The following is a 16,635-nucleotide window of genomic DNA, read 5'->3' on the forward strand; positions in this document are numbered from 1 at the left end:
CTTTGATGTGATTCACAATGCCCTGGACATTAAATCCTATGCCCTTTCCTTGATATCCCATATTCTTCATTAGCTTTGAACCAATGCTTGTAGTGTTTTTTTCAAAAGCAACAAAATCATCATCATAATGAGAACATGAAACTAAAGAATCAGTAAAACTGTTTACCTCAGTTTCCAATTCTAAAGCGGGTGATGATGGCTTCACACCACACTTTAAATTTTCCAAGGCCTCTTTTGTGGCTTGCAATCAAAGCTACAATCCTCACTTCTCCTCTTCTGCTTCTTGTAGCAGTCTTCTCAATTCAACATTCCCTGCTTGAATGCTCTTTTTGATCTCCTCGAGTTCTTGGAGCCATGTATTATTTTATATTCTACCCATCATTGGTCCAACACCTGTAATCCCAACAAGTGTAATATTTATCTCCTTGCATGAATCATAACCCAGATCATGTTGCGTTGTAGCAACAATTTTTTGCTTCCCTTTGTCGCCATATTTCTTAGGCTTCAATTCTGGGTATAGTTTCCAGTAATGCTCCTAATCATGCCCTTGTTTCTTGTAATGAACACAAGAGGGATTTATTCCTTTTTCTTTGTTTTCATTGTCTTCTTTGCACTGTTTCCTTGTTCATGCTTTCCCCCACTTTCAAGTTGAATATATTTCACACTTTCCCCATCAAGAGTAGTGGGTTCAAACAACAACAAAGAATTCTAGAGATAACTATGTAAAACACCAATATATTTCATCCACATTTCATCAAAGTATCAAGTGCATCTAAAGGAATATTCAATGTCAATGCTTGCTTCCTATACTCCTCTGCCAAACTTTGAACATTCTAACCTTTGCCTTGTCTTAGGATTTTCCATTCATCGTGGATTTTTGTCGGTAACCCAATGGATACAATTTCCCTTTGAATGCAGAAAAAAACTCACACCATGAAGAAAGGAGTTTACCATTATGCTTACTACCTTGATGAAGTTTTCTCTCCCACCATACAAGAGTTGTGCCTTCTAGCCAAAGAAAAGCTAACTAGATCTTTGCCTCATCCTCTTCGATTTGTTTTATACAACAATAGACTTTGATTTGTCTAATTGTTTAGCTTTCCAATATTAGATTATCCATTAAGCATAAGCAAAGCAAATTTCACATCTAACTTCAATAATGGTTTTCTAGCAACATTGTTTTAATGATTGTTAGAATAATGAGAATGAGAAGAAGAAGAATAACATTCAATAGAAGATGGAGACGGAGGTTCAAGAGGGTCTCCTCTATTTCCCCAAGTTATTGAAGCATTGTCCTTTGCTTTCTCTTTCTTCTTCTTTTCCTTCTTTAATAGTTTATTCTCATAATCTACAAACAATTTATCCACCTTATTTGCCATGTTGTATAAAGCTTTATGTAAAGCTTGCTCATTCTTAGTATGAGCATACTCATCTTACATTTTACTTCTTCATGTTGCACGTCTAATCTTTGGGTAAAAATACTTGATTTTTCCTTCACCTTGTTTTAGTTTGGCTCTATTTATCATCCACACTTGCAATTCACATCAGCAAGAAGACCATGCTGATGCCAACGTGATCAAGGATCTTTTCTTCAGTGATGTATTTTGAATTGCATGAAAGATCTTGTAAAACCCATATATGCAAACACTTAAAGAAGGAGCAACATAAAGGAGACCATAAAGACAATGCAATCAATATTTGATAACAGAGTTCATCCAATGTGGACTAAGTCTCTGTGTTAGAAATAAATTAAAAGAGTAATGGAACACATAAAATATTGCAGAAAATTAAATGCGTATACACATAAAACAAGAGAGACACAAATATACGCAGTTCACCCAATTTGGGCTACATCCATGGAGAAATAGTTAGGCCTTCCTTTTATATTATCTAGCAAAATGAAGGGATATAACCTACAACAAATCCATTGTAATTTCCTCTTCTCTCTCACACAGTCTCCTCTCTCTTTCTTGCAGAGAATAATTATCCACAACCACAATACAATTCCCTCATATAAAGTGAGGGTTGCCTTCTAGGGGAAAAAAACCATAAATTAACATAACTTCTACCGTCAGATCTTTCACCTAATGAACAACCCATATTTACTATGAAATTGCAATATTTTACACGACAATTTTTATCAAAATTTTTCTTCGAGGGGGGAAGCTCATAAAATTGTTGTTGCCCCCCCATGGACCCCCATGGCGACAATCCTATGGGTGGCGTTGCCGCCCTATTAGGAATTGGGTCCAACGTGGCTAAAATGATACCTTTGAATCAAGAAGATAATCAGGCTCCACACCCAATACTTAGGGCCTTGCTTCAATAGTGGGGATGTCTCTTCATTCATCTCAAAAAAAATTAAAATGAGAACATGGAAAATTATATCATTATACCTCCAATTCTGGGAATGACCTAAAAATGGGTTGCTTAGATCCAAAAACAGATTGCACCAGTGAATTTGTGGCAAAATTCTAAGTAAAATGAGTATAAACTCAGCTATATTTCGTCACTGTCAACTCGGGACCCCCAAAGAATCTTCAAGATTCCATAATAGATTCTATATGGAATATTCCTTAGGGATATACCCTTCTCAAAAATCACGCCCATGGGATTCTAGCCCTCCTGGTTGTTTGGCTGATCATGGTTTCACGACCTCCACCTACTCTCGACTATGTTCGAATGGGTGAAAAATGTTTAAATAAATGTGGGAGGCAAAGATAACAAAGCCCTCGCTCGGGGCGTGTCGGTTGGCCCACTATTGTTAAGTTATTGGGCCTGGCGAGTTGCGGGTTCAAACCCCACTGACCCCTCGGTCATTATTGTTTTATATAAAGTATGTCATGTATACCCCGCCAAACTGTTGGTGATATATATATATATATATATATTAAACGCAAAATCTCGTTTGAATTTTGCTGCTACCTATTTATACATATTATATTTTTAAAACTCAATTATAACCTCAGCCAACTGTTAAAACTTAATTCATCCGCCACTTGGGCCATTTGGGGGTCGATTTGTCTGCTAGCTAGGTGCTACATGGCACCATTTGATTAGGCAATAGTTTGTCACCAAGTTTAGCTTATGCTGCTAGATTTAGCAGTTTCGCCAAATTTAATCGTAACTAATATCGCTGCAAAAATTATCTGAGATTTGTGGAATTTATTTTCCCATTTGGTCGGTCTGATAATTTGACAATGACCCAAATTTATTTGATGCCAACTAAAATTGTCTGTTTGCCAAGTTTGACTTGTAACTTTAACTAAACATAACTTTTGCATACGAACTCAGATCAAGGTGTTGTTTGCTCCATTAGATTCCTTGTGACAAGATCTTTAATTTGATCTCGTTTTCCTTGATATTTGAGGATGCTTTTTAGGCTATTAAGATTCCTCCTGGATGAGGGTGAAAGTATGAAAACACCATTACCTAGCTCACCATGGGTTGATAAAGTTGATAGTCCTGGATGCTTTAGAGAACCTACAAAACCATGTTTATTGGATTTATTTTATAGGCATGGATAGAGAAGCATTTATATAAAACCCAGTCCAACCTTATTTGGAACTAGAATGATCAGAATCAAAGGAGGAGCTTGAAGCATAAATAGAAGGAGATAAGATTGAAAAGGAATAATCAAATAGGAAATCATAGGAGGAGATAGAAAATAAAGCATAAGGAATAATAAAGACACAAGATGAAGCATAAAAATAGGAAAAAGTGGCTAAGGAAGAGCCAGGTAATCTTAATTTGGAAGAACCCTAAACTAAAAATTCCTAAGAATCTCTTGGGACATCATCCAACCCACCAAAGAAAAGAAATATGGAGAAGAAAGAGAGCACTTCAGAGGGAAATTTAGAAGAGGAAATTGTTGCTGCTCTAGCATATTTAAGTATCCCAATTAAACCCAATGGGAGGAAGTGAAGGGAAACCCCCCTTGTACTTCAAAAGGAGAAAGAGTAATATAATAAGGTAACGGAAACCTCAGGCACCTTCTCCAACTCCAATCACTATTGAAGAATCATTTTTCCACTGAGAGGAACAATCTAAGAAGGAAGAGAAATAAGAAGTTTAAATAACCTCCAAATTATCCAAAGGAAAATAGCCACAAGTTAAACAAGAAGGGCCAAGCATTAAGGAAACAATGCTCCCAGAACAACTCACTAAGCTACAAGAAGAAACTGTGAAGCTACAGGAAGAGGTCGTGAAGATATAGGAACAGAATCCTGAACTATAGGAAAAAAATCAAGACCTACAGGAACTAGACCCTCAACCAGATCTAAAATCATATTATGATTGGATTGATGTAGGAAAGGTACTTCCTACTGAGTTTTTAGTTTAACTATTCTTTGATGTTAGAGAAACAAATAGGTAAGACTCATAGATGGATGCAAATTGCCAAGTCAAAACTAATACCATTGCCCTTGGTCATATAGATGTGGATTCATGGAAGTACTCTGGGGTTTTCCATGCTTTCATTCCAAGTAATATATATATATATATATATATATACATACATATATATATATATATATATTTATATATTTATATAAATATATATATATATATATATATATATATATATATATATATATATTTACATATATATATATATATATATATATATATATATATATATATAGATATATATATATATATATATATATATATATATATATATATATATATCCAAAACAATTGATAGTTGTTCCCTCTCTTATATGTGTAATACCATTTCCCTTGGTAAAATAGATGTGGATTCGTGGCCTCTTTCTTTAGGTGATTTATATTGTTTTCCTTCCTGCTATGGTGGCAGTCAAAAACCAAATTAAACCTATGTACACAAGAAGGTTATTGTAGAAGTTTCCATATTTTCTAATTTTTTTAGGGTTATTGCAGATTGATGGTTTACCGAAAATAAAATCCAACTAGTTTGTTTCGATGGATTGAATATAAATTTTCAAGTATTAGTGCAAGGATTTTGAAGTATAAGCTAACTTCTCTAATAAAAAATAAAAAATCTGTGGTGACCCCTTTTAATATTCGGTGTACAATTTGGGTTAAGGCAACTCAAATATTTATGGTCAATGATGAAATTGAGTTGTGCATCTAAATAGATTGACTTGTGAACAATTGATTCAATGGGGGGGGGGGGGAATGGAAATTTTATAGAATCAAGGGAAGTATTGCAAAATATACAAATTCGTTGAAGATTGTTGAATTATTTTTTCAGTAGAGAAGGGAATACATTCCACACATGGGCAATCATTGTTATAGGCACTTATGTACTTATTGCACTTTATATTTCAATGTTTCTTCTCTTTGAGCATCTGTTAGCTTACAAGAATCCTGCGTTGAATCATTTTCCTCATCAGCGAAACCTATAATTGATGTTGATGTCGAAATCCAACATGACTGCTATGAGTCCTTTGCCATGTATTGTTTTGGAAGATATTTCATAGTTTGCTTGGGTGGGGAAGAAAGAAATATTGAGTTCATGAAGAAGCGGGAGAATTCAAATTCCACAACAACCCTATTGGAAACTTTTTGTGAAAATGGATTTGTAAAGCAACCCTTCCCTTTGAATTATTTCTTTAAGCCATGGAGGCTTGGGCAGTGGTTCTTCCAAGTTTTTTAATTTGGAATTGTTCAATATATGATAATAAAACCTCCTTTTATAATTATAACAGTGATGATTAAATCATTTGGTGTTTATGGGGAAGGAGAGTTCAAGTGGTATTACAGGTACAACTGAAGGTGGCACTGGGGACTTTGACAGATACTTCACAAATTCAAGGTTAATAAAACATATTGATATTTTAGTGTTTAATAAAACATATAAGGAATTTTCTTTTTTGCATTGGTAGTTTTGTATAGTTGGTATATTGACAAAAAGTTAGTATCTAATAAAACATATTATAAATCTGCTATCTTATATGGAATACAAGACACATGAAAAGACAATAAGGTCGTATTCATTACAATAAAAACCATTCATAGAAATAAGATTAACTAATTATGTCATCAACTAAGTACAAGGCCGTTCCTTAGTGGTAAAGAGCACTACTACATCACCGCCATTATGACACATGGGATAAACTAAAGATCCTCTCCCAACATATGGTGATCTAAAGAGAATGTCAAGCTGTACAAATCTTAAAATAACAAAAAGAAACATAGTTGAAACTGTTGTATTTCTTCAGAGCTTCTACTGCAATCTATATGGATATATTTGTTTACTTTTGTATAGAGTACAACACTTAATATATATAGAGAAGTCAATCAAAGAATGCACACCAACTACTGCTTCTGTCACTAGGTTTCCACTCACATTCGTTCAAATATGGAGTTGGATCTTCACTAAGAGCAACCTCTGTCATAAGCATCACAATAACTTAGTTAAAAACATTACAGTTAGCTGAATTTGTAACATTGCTTACTATAATTCACTCTAGTTGCAACTCTCTTTCTGGGATAGTCTAAGGAATTCTTCATGTCTGAAGCAATTTACAAGATGATCATTAGTCAGGCCTGCAACTTGCATGGAGTACATGATTTTTGGGCCAATAAATTAGAAATTTAACTTCACCATACCGTTGCTAATAGTTTCTGCTTTGCATGAATTCACAACAATGGTCCTTACATACTTGTGTTTGTTCACAATGGGCTTGAAATTCACGAAGTCCCATGTGTATCTGTCAAATGAGCCAAATTCTTGTTCAATTTGAACAAATCCAAAAGAAAACATGTCAAACTATAGAGCTCAGAGAAAGCTGAACTTTAGGAAACACTCTTTAATAAACAAAACAAAATCAATAAGAAGAAGAAAAATGATTTTTGAATGCAAACTCTTTAAGGAGGGAGAGAAAAATGAAAGTTTATATGGAAAAAAAAGACAAACAACATATATGGGATATCTAAATGCCATTTTTGAAAAGACATAAAAAACCATGGAAGGCTAACACAAATGGAAGTTTATAGGAAAATAAATAAAACAATGCAAAGAGGATATCTAATGCCAGTCCCCAAAATATGTAAGAAACCATAAAAGCTTTATAATATGGACATACAATGCTATTTGTGTTGGGTGTGGAGCGTGATTATCTTCTTTATTCAAAGGCATTGTCATGTTGGACCCCATTTCTTAATGTGGTGGCAACATCGCCTATTTATGCGCGCTGCTGGGGGGGTGGGGGGGTCGACTATTCTTTAGAGCTCCCCCCCGACGGGGGATCGGGGGCGTTGCCCCCAAAGCTAAAAATAGATGTAAAATTGCCTTGAAAATGTTGTAATTTCGTAGTTAATCTCGACCATTGATTCGGCGGAAATCTGATGGTAGAAGTTATGTTTAATTTAGGGTTTTTTGCCCTAGAAGGAAACACCTCGCTATATATGAGGGAATTATATTGCGCCTATGTAGGCATGTATTATGAGTGAGAAATATAGAGGAGATTGTGTGAGAGCGAAGAGGGAATTACAACAGATCTGCTGTAAGTTGTATCTCTTCATTTTGCTAGATAATATAAAAGGAAGGATTGGCTGTTTCTCCGTGGACGTAGCCCAAATTGGGTGAACCATGTATATCTATGTCTTTCTTATTTTATGTGTTTATATTTCTACAATATATTCTATGTGTTCCATTGATCTGTAATATATATTTTTCTAACAAATTACAATATCTTAATAGCGCTACAATACTAACTTCTCTCTTTTCAAAAGCAGGAAAGAATCTTGAGCTAGAGGTAAGAGATACCTCAAGAATGTGTTTGGCATTCTCAATTATCCCTCTAATTTTGGCTACGTCCATGATATTATGATGTGCACTGATGATGCAATTTTCCTCTCATTGAATGTTACCACAATGGTGGGATCAAACCCAACAGATGCATCTCTTACGAATTTGTTTGAACTGAGATCAACAAGAATAACAAAAAAGAAGTTAATTGTCATCAATAAATCAACATGGGATTGTGCTAAAGCATTATAATTAACCAATGAATAAATATATTTGTCAATAAATAATAAACATCGATTACTAAGCATGTGATATAATGAAAGAGGAATCGTCTTGTGAGACAGAGTCTATGGATGCCGTGGGAAACCCAACGTTGCACTCAACAACCATCCAGAATTGTCACAAGCATACAGAGGAATAACTGAATCATTCACACCACCACAAAAGAGATTTTGACCCTATAAACCAAAATGGGTAAAACTAGTTTCGAATGGTATACCTCAGGCTTGATTTTCTCAACGATTTGTAAAATTACAATACTCAAGGCTTAAAAGAAAGACTAAAGGTATATTACTCACTAAAATTCTCATGATTACCTTTGTAGTTAATTATTATAATATGGGTTGAACAGGGACCTTGAAACGATACATGCAGGGAGGTGTAGACCAAAATCCTAAGCATAAGTCATTTTGGTAACCAACAAAAATCATTAATAATAGAATCAGCCTAAGTGGCTCACTGCATTGCACATACAATTTTTCTGAGATCCTTATAAAGAAGTTGTTTCACACTGAAACCTAATTCGTTACTCTATCTAATTTCCACACAAGGAAAATCTCACAAATTTGACTTCCTATGCAAGAGGATCTCTAGTCTAGCTCATATCACATAACTTCCTACACAAGAGTATGCAATTTTCATGTATTGGGTAACCTATAAAGTTAACACTAATCCTGAAGGTAGATGATTGGATCCAAAGGATCTAATAAAACCTAATAGATGTAAGAGTAAATGTCAAGAATCAATAAAAAGATGAAATATGCAATGCAAGATATACAATAACTTCATTAACCCAATTTACTACATCCGATTTGAGAAGTTTGTAATACCAAACATTGCCAATTGTTTCAACTCAATTTAGACATGCATACACCAAATAAGGTGGCATCCACTTGGCTATACTGACACAAAATACAAAAATAATATCGAAGCCTCCCATTTCCTTACATCCAGTTTGTGTTGTAGCTCTGATACCACTTGTTGTAGATCTGATCCAAAAGATATATGATAACAGAAATAAACCCAAGAATAACAAGATAGAAATAGATAGAAAAGCTTCTTTATTATCAAACCCTTAAGGTAGGGCAACACCATACATTCACTCCTTAAGGAAGGAGAACACTCCACAAGCCATATGCCTATTCACACAAGAATACTTCTCTTCATCCTCATATGTGGAGTCTCTAGCCTTTATATAGGCCTCATACATACAATACCATGTACCATTACCATGGTTTCCTTATACCATCAACTAATACCATGGGCCCCTTACATTACTATTAACTACTTGTGGTCCCTCACATGACATGGGTTAACCACCTTATTTATTACTATGGCCCATCCCATTATTACATTATTACCTTGGGTACCTCCCTTGGTACCCCATATTACCCCCCCCATTATTACATTATTCGTCAATATTGCTCAGAATCTCTATTATAACCTGTTTTTGGAAATGGAACAACCATTCTGTATCTGCCCATGTGATAGAAATCCTGATTCAGAAACTGGAATTACAGATCTGCGCTGCTACTTTCCCGCCGTCACCCAAAATTTCTGAAAAAAGAGCTGATTTTAAATCAGCGATATCTCCCTCATCCGGACTCCGATTCGACTGATTTTTTTTTTGAAGTTGGGTATTTTTTTCCAAAGAATCCAGATCTGCAATTAGATTTTGCAGATCTTGTACCAAGATGTCTAGATCTGCGCCGCAAAGTCGCTGTCCTGAAAATTGTCTACAACCCCACTGATTTTTAGATCAGTGATATCTCCTTCATCCGGGCTCCGATTCAACTGATTTTTTTTTTGAAATCGGCTATTTTTGCACAAGGAATACAGATCTGCAATTAGATTCTGTAGATCTTACACCAAAACGTACAGATCTGATCTGCAAATTCGCCACCCAAAAAATCCCTGCAAAAATGAAAAAAAAATGCTCCCACCGTTTGCCCAAGAAAGAGCTCTGATACCACTTGTTGTAGCTCTGATACCAATTGTTGTAGATCTAACCCAGAATATTATAGATCTGATAAGAAAATATAAGATAATGCAAAGAAACCCAGAAATGATATGAAATGATTCTTTATTGATCAAACCCTTAAGGTAGGGCAACACCATACATTCACTCCTTAAGGAAGGAGAACACTCCACAAGCCATATGCCTGTTCACACAAGAATACTTCTCTTCATCCTCATATGTGGAGTCTCTAGCCTTTATATAGGCCTCATACATACAATACCATGTACCATTACCATGGTTTCCTTATACCATCAACTAATACCATGGGCCCCTTACATTATTATTAACTACTTGTGGTCCCTCACATGACATGGGTTAACCACCTTATTTATTACTATGGCCCATCCCATTATTACATTATTACCTTGGGTACCTCCCTTGGTACCCCATATTACCCCCCCTAGGAGAACACTCCACAAGCCATATGCCTGTTCACACAAGAATACTTCTCTTCATCCTCATATGTGGAGTCTCTAGCCTTTATATAGGCCTCATACATACAATACCATGTACCATTACCATGGTTTCCTTATACCATCAACTAATACCATGGGCCCCTTACATTATTATTAACTACTTGTGGTCCCTCACATGACATGGGTTAACCACCTTATTTATTACTATGGCCCATCCCATTATTACATTATTACCTTGGGTACCTCCCTTGGTACCCCATATTACCCCCCCTAGGTACATAACAGTTTGAGTGGTTTATAATACAAAACACTACTCCAACATTGTTCCAGATACATCTAGTAGCCAACTATTTCAACTCAATTTAAATAGGCTAAGTTATATGACAGGACAAAGACAACATGAAGGTGGAATCCACTTGACTATCCTTTACAGAAAATCCAAAATATAGTCTCAAAGCCTCCAAACTATTAATCAATCATTCATGACAACACGATACCTATGCCAACCATATACCATGCCTGCCTACAAGATGCCTTGAATGTTTGAAAATATTTTGTAAAGATACAAAAGATAAAAAAAATAAGATGGACAATGAGCAATTGAGGAAAAAAAGCTTATATCATTCTCTATCTTTTGGATAATAAATATTCTCACAGACATGAACATAAAACCACATATGATGAAAGCATAATTCTGATTATTTTCTAATAATGATGAAAGCATGCTCTTTAGAAAATTTTATGGGCAGAATGCCACTCACATATGTTTTTACCCACTTCGATTTTAAGGCTTAAAGAACTTTCTCTCACAGAAACAAACATAGAACCCTCAATTATGAAAGCATAATTTTGATTCTCATCAAGATCAAAAAGCATTATCATAATGCCACAAACTACATTGTTTTTCCCAACTTCGATTCTTAGGCTTCAAAAATTCTCTCTCATAAACACGACTATAAAACCATCTATTATCAAACCATAATTTTGATTCTGTTTAAGAATAATGAAAGAATTCTCTTTAGAAAACACTATGGGCCAAAGCCATTCACTATATTGTTTGACCCACCAATTAGAATTTTTTCCTCTGATTTTCTTCCACCTTAATGGCTTCTAGGCTAGATTAGATTAATTTTGAACACCATGAATCAAATTTGTACAATTTCCCATACACGAGTCTAGTAACCATGCTTCCCATAACTCATAATTATGTCCCATGCATGTTATTTCAATGTAATCTATAGTTATGCAAAAATTGAATCTCGACATGTTAAGTTGCAAGCTGCAAGTTGTTATAAAAAAACATAAAATTTCACCAGGGATTTAACAATCCCAAGAAAGCTTATAGGATTTCTAGTTTGACCAAACTAAATGTTACATGCAAACAACACACAAGTGACCAAAGACATATAACTAAAATTTGGTTCAATAGTTCTTGTATTTGTATAACCACAATAATTTTGGAGCATCATGGACTCAATAAAGTAAGAATTCCAATCCAATTTCCAATCCCATTGTCTAGCACTAGCCTCAACTTCTGAAATATATGGTTGTGTGACCTAAGGGTGTTTGGTCTTGGACATTGGTTTTTTTGGGTTTTGGAGACAATTTTTAGTCAATCTAATCGAACACACTATGTACATTATTTCTTTCCTGATCAACTTCCTTAAGTTTGTGTTATTCCTCACCATAAAACTTCCATAATGCATGAGTAGATCTAATCCTCTGGTTCCCATTCTGGAAAATTTATTTTCTTCAATGGAAAGAGGTTGTGGATTGTACAATGGAACCTTCTCCTTTGCCATCATTTTTGTTTCTTTGATTCTTTTTCATAAAAGCATATTTGATTTGAGAGAGAAAGAGATTTGAGAGATGGAGTTATTTTACATCACCACCCTACTATGATTCTATTTTATATTTTCAATGAGTGTTTTTGGAAAAGCATATTTGATTTGGTAAGCAAAAAGCATATTTGATTTGAGAGAGAGAGAGAGATTTGACATCACCACCCTACTATGATTCTATTTTATATTTTCAATGAGTGTTTTTGGAAAAGCATATTTGATTTGGTAAGCAAAAAGCATATTTGATTTGAGAGAGAGAGATATTTGATTTGGTCCTTCAAAAGCGTATTTGCTCTCCCTCTAGGAAAAGCATATTTGATTTGAGAGAGAGAGAGATATTTGATTTGGTCCTTCAAAATCATATTTGCTCTCCCTCTAGGAAAAGCATATTTGATTTGAGAGAGAGAGAGAGAGAGAGATGTACATTATTTCTTTCCTGATCAACTTCCTTAAGTTTGTGTTATTCCTCACCATAAAACTTCCATAATGCATGAGTAGATCTAATCCTCTGGTTTCCATTCTGGAAAAATTATTTTCTTCAATGGAAAGAGGTTGTGGATTGTACAATGGAACCTTATCCTTTGCCATGATTTTTGTTTCTTTGATTCTTTTTCATAAAAGCATATTTGATTTGAGAGAGAAAGAGATTTGAGAGATGGAGTTATTTTACATCACCACCCTACTATGATTCTATTTTATATTTTCAATGAGTGTTTTTGGAAAAGCATATTTGATTTGGTAAGCAAAAAGCATATTTGATTTGAGAGAGAGAGAGAGATTTGACATCACCACCCTACTATGATTCTATTTTATATTTTCAATGAGTGTTTTTGGAAAAGCATATTTGATTTGGTAAGCAAAAAGCATATTTGATTTGAGAGAGAGGGATATTTGATTTGGTCCTTCAAAAGCGTATTTGCTCTCCCTCTAGGAAAAGCATATTTGATTTGAGAGAGAGAGAGATATTTGATTTGGTCCTTCAAAAGCATATTTGCTCTCCCTCTAGGAAAAGCATATTTGATTCGAGAGAGAGAGAGAGAGAGAGAGAGAGAGAGAGAGCAATGAGTGTTTTTGGAAAAGCATATTTGATTTGGTAAGAAAAAAGCATATTTTATTTGAGAGAGAGAGAGAGATATTTGATTTGGTCCTTCAAAAGCATATTTGCAGAGGGAGAGAGAGAGAGATTTAGAAAAAGCATATTTGATTTGAGAGGGAGAGGGAGAGAGGGAGAGAGAGAGAGAGAGAGAGAGAGAGAGAGAGAGAGAGAGAGAAAGAGCAATGAGTGTTTATGGAAAAGCATATTTGATTTGGTAAGAAAAAAAGCATATTTGATTTGAGAGAGAGAGAGATATTTGATTTGGTCCTTCAAAAGCATATTTGCAGTGAGAGAGAGAGAGAGAGAGAGAGAGAGAGAGAGAGCAATGAATGTTTTTGGAAAAGCATATTTGATTTGGTAAGCAAAAAGCATATTTGATTTGAGAGGGAGAGAGAGAGATTTGCTCTCCCTCTAGGAAAAGCATATTTGATTTGAGAGAGAGAGGGAGGGAGAGAGAGGGAGAGAGAGAGAGAGAGAGAGAGAGAGATTTTCTCTCCCTCTAGGAAAAGCATATTTTATTTGAGAGAGAGAGGGAGGGAGAGAGAGGGAGGGAGAGAGAGGGGGGGGAGAGAGAGAGAGAGAGAGAGAGAGAGAGAGAGAGAGAGCAATGAGTGTTTTTGGAAAAGCATATTTGATTTGGTAAGCAAAAAGCATATTTGATTTGAGAGAGAGAGATATTTGATTTGGTCCTTCAAAAGCATATTTGCAGAGAGAGAGAGAGAGAGAGAGATTGGAAAAGCATATTTGATTTGAGAGAGAGAGAGATATTTGATTTGGTCCTTCAAAAGCATATTTTCTCTCCCTCTAGGAAAAGCATATTTGATTTGAGAGAGAGAGAGAGAGAGAGAGAGAGAGAGAGAGAAATGAGTGTTTTTGGAAAAACATATTTGATTTGGTAAGCAAAAAGCATATTTGATTTGGGAGAGAGAGAGATATTTGATTTGGTCCTTCAAAAGCATATTTGCATAGAGAGAGAGAGAGAGAGAGAGAGAGAGAGATTTGCTCTCTCTCTAGGAAAAGCATATTTGATTTGAGAGAGAGAGGGAGAGAGAGTTTGATTTGGTCCTTCAAAAACATATTTGCTCTCCCTCTAGGAAAAGCATATTTGATTTGAGAGAGAGAGAGATATTTGATTTTGTCTTTCAAAAGCATGTTTGCTCTCCCTCTAGGAAAAGCATATTTGATTGAGAGAGAGAGAGAGCAATGAATGTATTTGGAAAAGCATATTTGATTTGTAAGCAAAAAGCATATTTGATTTGAGAGAGAGAGATATTTGATTTGGTCCTTCAAAAGCATATTTGCAGAGAGAGAGAGAGAGAGAGTACAATATATAAATAAGAGAGAGAGAGAGAGAGAGAGTACAATATATAAATAAGAGAGAGAGAGAGAGAGAGTACAATATATAAATAAGAGAGAGAGAGAGAGAGAGAGTACAATATATAAATAAGAGAGAGAGAGAGAGAGCCTAAAATTTTTAGGCTTGTATACTGTTAGAGTCGGTCTGGTCAGTCCTCCGTCAGAGATCAAAACTCTTTATGAATTTCATTTTTATGTGTCCCGCTCCATTCACTCAGCTGCATTCCGCTAGGGGCATGCCATGATCTGACGGAGAAAAGTCATGCTAGTCATTTCCCCTCATGTTTGGTTCCTACTGGCTTAGGTCTTGTGTCAAATAATCACCAGAGTCCATGATAGTCAAGGTCTGGTCCGTTAACAGACAAAGGTCATTTTTGGTCATTAGGTCTAGGAATTAATCAATTTGGTCTTTAATATGTCCAGTAAAGCCATGCAGGCCAGAGTGATGCCCTTGCAAAGTAATGATCCGCAGAGTTTCATCGTCATATTGATAAACTTCGACTGTTCTTCAAAACTCTGTTTTGAAGAAAAGTCAAACAGTGCTATTGATGACAAAATTTTCAAAAAGAGTCTTCAGTTGATTTCTACAGGTGCAGTCATGGTTTCCGTGGCCAAATGCTCTGTCATGCAATCCCTGCAAAAAGTGTCGAAAATTTCATCGTTTGAGCCCAAAATTCAGAGAAAAAGTGAAAATCAGGGTTATATTAAAGTCAGTGAAAAAGGTGCCAAACAGGACATTAGAAAGTGGGTTTAAAAAAAAAAAAAAAATTTAAAACATGACCTCCAAGCCTATATACACAAATTCCATCATGAATCCAAGTCATTGTGCAACCAAGTGCTTGGGAGAACATTTCAAACTGTTTGAGTGAGAAATCGCGCGATTTGGAGCAATTTGAGGAGGTTTCAGGGTGCCGGCGCACACAGGCAGGGGTGCGGCGCACACACAGGGCGCAGCGCACATAGAGCCTGCCTGCAGTGCATTTTTACAACTAGTGTGGCGCATACACAACGCGGGCGCACTGGGCTTTGCGCGGCGCACAGAGACAAAGCGCCCAGAAATTGCCAAACTCACCCAATTTTTTTGTGAAGACACTCTAATTGCAAGGTAGGCTACCTAAACTCACTTGTGCATCAAATTTGGTAAAGATATGATGGTTTTATGCCCATGATTGAATGCAAAAATTTCTTAAAGCAACCACAAAAGGACACCAAGAAATCATCTTGCTAGGGTTGTGTAACAGTGTTATTGCTGCCAAGGTATTTTCCCTACCCTACCCCTGTTCCTTATTCCCCTATTGCATTCTTCCTACTATCACTACCCTAACACTACCAAACTCATATTCCCTTACCCCTCCTCCCATTACTCAATACAAACCCTAAAACCCTACCTTGCCAAAAACCCAAACCCTGCCCTATCAAAAATACCCAAACCCCCTACATGTCCCTAAACAAAATTCTCCCTATAACCCCTGTTCCCATTATATTATTCCCCTCCTAATATTCCCTTGTTTCATTGTCCCCTTGGTGGAAGATTATCAAAACAACCTAGCTTTCACCATCATCAAAGGGGCAGCCTAAATTCAGTTTATAAAATAGTAGTCATGGCATCCGAGGTTTCATCAGAGTATGAGGTGGAAACCCACAGTGATACAGCTTCAGGAGAACAGGCCCCCAGGAGACATCACCAGAGTGGAAAACATGTTAGGGATGAGCCAAACACCCTCACTGAGTTGCAGGCATGCCCTCTTGCTATGTCATGTTTCCAACACCTAGCATGTTTTGAATTTTGTCAAAGGGTGGCAAATGTTAGAGTTCATCATGAGTTGGCCCATCTTTTTGCGCTTCACCTACATGGAGGTCAGTCTATCTTGGCCGGGGTCACTTTCACATTG

Source organism: Pinus tabuliformis, chromosome 9, assembly GCF_031772625.1.
Source record: "Pinus tabuliformis cultivar Carrire ecotype Pingquan chromosome 9, CPIR1, whole genome shotgun sequence".
In the NCBI taxonomy this organism is placed as follows: domain Eukaryota; kingdom Viridiplantae; phylum Streptophyta; class Pinopsida; order Pinales; family Pinaceae; genus Pinus; species Pinus tabuliformis.